This window comes from Cnephaeus nilssonii (assembly GCF_951640355.1).
Source record: "Cnephaeus nilssonii genome assembly, chromosome: 3".
Lineage (NCBI taxonomy): Eukaryota > Metazoa > Chordata > Mammalia > Chiroptera > Vespertilionidae > Cnephaeus > Cnephaeus nilssonii.
The window spans coordinates 112,594,886-112,602,523 of NC_137074.1; positions in this window are offsets into that span (position 1 = coordinate 112,594,886).

Consider the following 7,638-nt stretch of genomic DNA (forward strand, 5'->3'; position numbering starts at 1 on the left):
TTTTTTTGCAGAGAGGAAAGGGAGAGGGTCATATAGTTAGGGGCATCGATGAGAGAGGAACATCGACCAGCTGCCTCTTGCACACCCCTTGCTGTGGTTGTGACCGCTGCCAAGGTATGTGCCCTTGACCGGTGTCGCACTCGGGACCTCTCATTCCGCAGGCTGACGCTCCATTCAGTGATCTAAAGTGGTTATGGCTGCGTTTTTTTATTTTTTATTTTTATTTTTATTTTTTCCCCTGGGAGTGGTGTGTGCCGTGGTGCACCAAGGTGGCCTATTCCTTTGGTCAGCATGCGCGGCCGTTCGCCCCTTCAGGGGTCCCCAATTACTTAGGCTTGCCTGAGCCGTTTTTCTTTTCCGTTTGTGGGTTCCCTTTATAGGCCCTTTCCTTCACAGATGTCCCCGTCTCTTCTCCCTTGGATCGTGTACAGTGATGTGTTATCTTCTGCTGCCACCTTGTGGCTATTACTGCAATTCATGCTCCTGTCTTTCCAACTTTGCAACGTCCTCCTGTGATGTCTGATCCTCTGCTGTCACCTTGTGGCTGTTATTGGGACGGCATGCCATTTCACTAGGGATGTGTGGCTGCGTTGTTTAGGTGTTCTTTCTTGTAGTCATGTTGGCAAGCACTGCTTTTCAAATTGCAATCTGCTGTTTTGGGACTCGAAATTCTGCAACGAGGCAGAAACACTACTTTTTGAAACTCGCAGGTGGGAGCCATTCCTGTTTTGATTGGTGTGGTGGTTAGTGGGACTAAGTGTCATGAATATTTTACGTCCAGTCATGCTGCCAGTCAGTCTACTTTTCTCCGACGACATCCTGCTCATTGGTCTGCTGTCCACTCATTGATGTTGCTGGTTCTTTATGTGCTTTGTTTAATTTCATTGTCGTCTGCACAGGCTTGTCAAGGTACATGGTCCGGGGGTAGGATGTTAGGGGTTCGGGTCAGTGAGGTCTTGGTGACTTTTTCACTGTGTGAGGGCGTGCTGTTTACCTGCTGTGTCTGTCATCTGGTAATATGCCTCTGTTGTGCAATGGCTGTCTAGGCACCTGACTTCCTGTATGCAGATCTGAGTTTCAATTGCGGTGTCTGTGGTCTCTGGGTAAATTGTGTGAAGGTATGCCTTGGTCTGGTTTCAGGGTTCTGATTGGGTGTGCCTTGTTTTTTGCGTTTGTTTTTGTGTGATGTCCATGTGCAGCTGTGGGTTCAGGTCCTCATGTAAAGTATCCTGTGTTATTCTCTTTCGCCAGCTGTTCGGTGCTTATGGTCCACGGTCAGGCTTTATGTGTCATGTTTGCATTTGGTTCTTGATCTGCTGTGTGTGCTGTGCCAGGTTCCTTTTCTGGGGTCCAGAATCTGCTTCCACTGTCTGCCATGTGTAACTGACGGGTCTTGTGTTCAGCTCTGTGCCACCCGGAGTCCTTGTCATGGTCTGAGTAAGTCCTGGGGTCAGGATGCCCTGAGTAAATTCTCTTTCACGTTGCACAATTCAGCTCCGTTGTGCTTCAGTGTGTGTGTTCCATTCTGCTCCTGTGTCGGTGTAAACGAATTAGCAATGGGTGTTGTGTGCCAGCATACTTCCCGTCACTTTCCCATTTTAGGTTTGTATGAGAGGCCCGTGTGTAGAAATGAACATGAGGCTGTGTTTTTTTGGTATGTTTGAACTCAGTTAATTCTCAGGAGTCCTTCACAGCAGGTGTCTGGATGGTCATTGTCATGCCTCTTGTGTGCTGCCTGATTTGCATGGGGAGGGAGTCCTGGGGCGGGCAAGGGACCAGGACACAGCTGGAGGCAGATTTTTGGTTGTGTCTCAAAGCACCTATGAAGGAGTTGCAGGGTCTGTGGAAGGACGTAGTTGATCTGGGGTTACGTTCTGTTTTGCTTTGATGGGGCAGCACAAGATAGGTGGAGCTGGGGTTTGTCGAAGGCGTGAGGATACAGCAGGAGACAAAGTACTTCTCCCATTTCAACACACCTCAGGGGTCCTCAGTCAGTGGTCAAGGAGAGACCTGTGGCCATATTCTCCCTCCCTGCTTCACCTGTTGTCAAGGGCACAGTGGCTTTCTGCTACATGTCCAGGACAGACCTTGAGCGCGATGCTGTCTCATGACTCTGGTCAGCCTGTGTGCTTGCAGCAGTGGCTTGTCCAAAGTAGGAAGTCCTGGAGCTGCATTTTCCTTCCCAGCTCCATTCCCTGCCTGGTGGCTGCATGTGGGAGGCTACCAATGCATGCGTTTCTCTCTGCCAATGGCTCTTCTTTGTGCTCTAGCTCTCTTTTGTAACAAAGTAGGTGCTTATCGTTTTCAGAGAGGAAGCGAGAGTGGGTGGGCAGCAACATCCATCATCAGAGGGATCCATGGATTGGTTGCATTTTGCATGGTCATACTGGCTACCCAGTAGGAAGCCTTTGCATGTGTGCCCTGCCTGGTATCCGGCCTGGGATCCTTCCTTCCTTCTACAGGCTGAAGCTCTGTCCACTGAGCTGCACCTTGTCGGGTTCCCTCCTGCTTTCTCTTACAAGCTCAGTTATAAGTATCCTCCTTGAGGAGCCACAGCTGAGAGAAAGGCTAAGCCACAAAGCTTTTTCATGATGGATGCGGTTGGCCAGCTTGGCATGAGTGGCTGGGCCAGATTTCACGCCGGAGGTGTCCTGGGATTGACGGGTGAGGTATCGCTGTGTGTCCCAAACCAAAGACCTGTGTGATGTGTGTTTTTGCCACAGCAGGGACTGGGGTGATAGCCCTGTTGAGCCTGAGGGAACAAAGGTGAGGAGCAGAGGAGAGGGCGTTGCCCAAGTGCAGCCTCCCGGGGGTCAGGGATGAGGCAGGTAATGGCGGGCCTGAGGCAAGTGGTGACCTGAGAGCAGCGTAGCTGTGGCCTCTGGTGTAAAGCCATCTACTCAGGGAGAGGGCAGTGGGCGCTAGGCTGAGGCTGAGGTGAGCCCCGTGGTGGCCATGAGCAGAGGCTGCTGGGTGAGGTGTGTGGCGAGCGTGCAGCGCGAGGCGTGAGGTGTGCAGCGTGGGGCGTGCAGCGTGGGGCGTGCAGTGCATGCGCGAGGGGTGAGGCCTGCAGCGTGAGGCGCGAGGTGCCCCGCACAAAGCGTGACCCGTGAGGAGTGAGGCGTGAGGCGAGAGGCGACATATTGGTGGGGAAACCAGCTGCGGCTGCTCACGCACGTACGACTCCACGCTGTTGCTGGGATTTCTGTCTTAGGAGCCACAGCCCCCTCCCAGATGCTCCTGTCGCTTTCTCTGTGCTGAGCATTTTCACATGTCGCTGTCTGCTGCTGAAGTGAGGTTGTTTTCCAGAAAGAACAATATTGCGCCGCTTTCATGGACGTTCTGTGAGGAAGGACAGTTTTTTCTAGCTGCAGTATCATGGTGCCCTGACACGGTTGTTCTCGCAGCTAAGTATGCTGTTGGTTTGGACCTACGTCTTGGTGTGTCCAGCCTTTCTCTGTCTCCTCTGCATCCTCTGAGGTCAGTGAATCTCAAAAGGGGAAAAACACCCACGGTTTAATTTCCCAGGTTTAGCTCCTGCATGTACAGCTTTTCTTTTCCATGTAGAGGTTGAGGTAAAGAGTGCCAAGCCTCTGCGATTTTTTGTGCTGCTGTTACACTGCTATTTGCGCAAGGGTCACCAATTTTTCTGCGAGTTCCGTGGAACTGCCTGTTAGGGATGGAACTGTAGCATCATAGCCTGTGTTTTACTCCTTAAGGCTGCAAAGAGGAGCCTGCTGGCACCCCCCGCCACCCCACATGTCCTATTGCTTTGAGTTTTTATGCACACCTCAACTGTCCCGTGTGCTTTCCTTTCTCTGATTCTCATACTGCTTCACCGTTTCTGTGGGAGCCCATTCGCTGCCAGGGGGGCCGCTCCTGCAGATACGAAGCAAGAGGGAAGCATCAATCATGAGCTAGACATGAAGTCATTGATGTGCAGTGGTGTTGTTCATTTGCAGTCTTGCCTTTTGCCTTCGTTTGTTTTGTGAACTGTTCTCCTTATTTGCTTGTGTTTGCTTCCTGTATACTTTTTCAATTCTTTCACTTTGATGTCCTTGAGCCGTTGTTTCAGGTCTCTTTCAATTTCACTGATATTTATGAGTGAAATGAATTGATTTCGCTTGCATGCTTTCCTCCATTTCATTACTCTAGCACTATTAATAATGGCATTGCTATTTCTCCCGTGTGTTAAGGAGGTATTTTCATCATTCCAAATTTCCGTTTGTTTCTCTGTTTGTTGCTGTGCTTTGCAGTCTGTTCTATCAGCTTCTGATTTTGCAGGGGTTTACCCTGGTTTCCAGTTTATTTGCTTGTTTAGCTGCCTATTTGTTCGTTTATTAATTTGTTTGCTTATGTATTTGTGTAATTACTTTTTATTTCTTTTCTGGCTTCTTAAGTTCCTTATGTATTGTTTATGTACTTTCTTATTTATTTGCCTAGTTATTTACATGCCTACTCATTTAGTTGCTTATGTGATTACTTTTTTATTAGTTATTTCATGTATTTACCTTCTTATGTACGTGCTTATTCACTTTTTTTTACTTCATTACTCATTTACTTACTTACTTTCTTACTTAGTTAATTACTTACCTATTTATTAACTTATTCACTTTTTTCTTTTTTCATTGTTTATTTATTTATTTTTTTATTTTGCTTATTTGTTTACTGATATAGGTATTTATTTATTTTGTTTTACTTTTTAATTTACTTTTCTATTCCATTAATTATTTATTTACTTATTTACTTTCTGTAGGATTTACTTATTTACTTGCTTACTTACTTACTTACTTACCTAATTATTTCTTTGCTAACTTCTTTACTTTTTAGATTACTTTTTCTTTACTTATTCATTCACTTATTTCTTTGCTCATTTATTTATTTATTTATTTACCTAATTTTTCAGTTATTTATTTATTTATTTGCTTATTTGTTCACTTACTCATTTACTTACTAATTTATTTAACTTTCTATATGTGTATTTATTTACTTGTCTTTGTATTTAATTAAATGTTTATTGGCTTTTCATATACTTAATTATTCATTGTGTACTTATTAGCTTATTAACTTATTTATTTACTTATTTGTTTGAATATTTGCTTTTTTATTTACTTATGTATTTACTTGCTTATTTACTTATGTATTTTGTTGCTTATTTTCTAATTCAGTTATTTATTAGGTATTTCTGTACTTATTTGTTTAGTTTGATCTTTATGTTTTTGCTTCTTTATTAAGTAATTTATGTAGTTACTTATTTGATTAGTTTTCAGTTAATTAGTTAATTAAATTAGTTACTTATTTGTCTACTTATTCATTATGTCATTAATTTATTTAGTTACTTGTTTAGATATCAATTAATTAAATAAGTAATTTATTTGTTTGCTTGCTTATTAATTTATTCACTTACTTGCTTATTTATTTTCTTATTTATGTATTTCTTTGGTTACTTATTTATCTACTAGAGGCCCATTGCAGGAAGATTCCTGCAAGAATAGGGCTTCCTTCGGCCTTCTCCGCCACTCCGCCTGCTTCCCTTCCTTCTCAGCAGCCCCGCCTGCTTCCCACCCCACCTGCTTCCCTCCCTTCTCAGCAGCCCCGCCTGCTTCCCACCCCGCCTGTTTCCCTCCCTTCTCCGCAGCCCCGCCTGCTTCCCCACCGCCCTGCTTGCTTCTCCACAGCTTCACTCCCTTCTGCAGTGCTTGGCTTCCTTCTACACTGTCTTCAGTCTTCGCTCTGCGCCTGGATATGCAAATTAACTGCAATCTTGGTTGGGTTAATTTGCATACTTGCTCCTGATTGGCTGGTGGGCATGGCTTATGGGTGTAGCGGAGGTGCAGTCAATTTGCATGTTTCTCTTTTATTAGATAGGATTTATTCACTTACTGAGACATTTGTTTATTTACTTGCTTATTGACCTAATTATTTATTAGCGTTTTAATTTACTCACTTGGTTATTTACTCACTTAGTTATTTATTCATGTAGGTATTTATTTAACGATGTATTTACATATTCATCTTAAAGATTTCTTCAGTTATTTAATTATGTATTTTTTACATACAAACTTAATCATTCATGTAAGTGCTTATTTGTTTATTTAGGGATTACTTTATTTAGTTATTTAATTATTTATTTATTAGCTTACTTACTTATGTTTCAAGTTATTTATTACTTTAACTATTTAGTGAACTATTTGTTTGCTTTTTCATTGATTTACGTTTGTAGTGATGTATTTATTTGTTTATGTACTTATTCAGTTATTAATTGTATACTTATTAATTTACTTATGTATGCATTCACTTATTCATGTACATGTTTATGTTTTCATATTTAATTATTTATTTGCCTATTTATTTCCTTATCTTTGTCATTTGTTTATGTATTATTTACTTATCTACTAAGTATTTGCTAATTTCTTAATTTACTTATTTCTTTATTATTCAGTATTTACCTATTTGTTAATTACTTTTTATTTACTTAGTTATTTCTTATTTCTTATTTTTTATTAATTAGTTTGTATTTGTTGTTTATCACTTACTTTGTGTTTATTATTCATTTGTTAGTAAGCATTTATTTTCTCAATTATTATTTATGTTTTATTTGCTGATGTGTTTATTCTTTGTTTATTTATTATTAATTTGTTATTTGCTTATGTATGATTTCATTATTTATTTCTTTTGTACTTATTCATTCAGTTATGTATCTTTTCAAGATATTTTCATTTACTCGTGTAATTATTTAATTATTTGTTTACTTATTTATAATTTCCTTAGTTATTTTTCTATAATGTGTTTAGTGTTTATTATCTATTTACTCTTTACCTACTTAGTTATCATTTATTACTCACTATTTAATTTTTATGTAATTTTTATGTCTTATTTAATTTTGATTTACTGTGTATTTGCTTGCTATTTATTATTTTTTTGTATTCATTATTTAGAATTTACTTCTTATTTATCACTTATTTTCATTTATTATGTGTTATTTAGTTTTTATTTGTTATGGAATGTTTACTTTTTATTCATCAATTTCTTACTGATTCATATGTTAGTTGTTCACTTAGTATTTATTCATTGATTATTCATTTCTTTATTTAGTTATTTATTATTTATTTATTCATTGGTATTTTATTATTTAAGTATTTATTAATTCTTTATTAGTGGTTTATTACTCGCCTATTTGTTATTTTTTGTTATTTCTTTATTATTTATTTATTTATTTGTTTGTTTGTTTATTTAGTACTGATTTACGTTTTATTCATTATTTATTTATTATTTATTGGTTGCTTGATTGCCTGTTTATTAATTTTTTTTACTTACTTAACCGTTTTTTACTTACTTACTTATCTATTTAATTTTTATTCATTTATTTATGTAGTTTTTCATTTATTTATTTATGTAGTCTTTTGTTTACTTTTCATTTACTTTCTCTCATTTATTCATTTAAAGATTTATTCTTTACTTCTTTACTTGTTTAGTTAATTGTTTCCTTTCTTATTTACTCACTTATTTAGTCATTTCATCATATAATCAGTTATTTAATCATTTAAGCAGTTATTGCATAATTTAAATATTTAATCATTTACTCAATTATGTGGTTATTTCTGTAATAATTATTGTAATTAGTTGATCATTCAATTA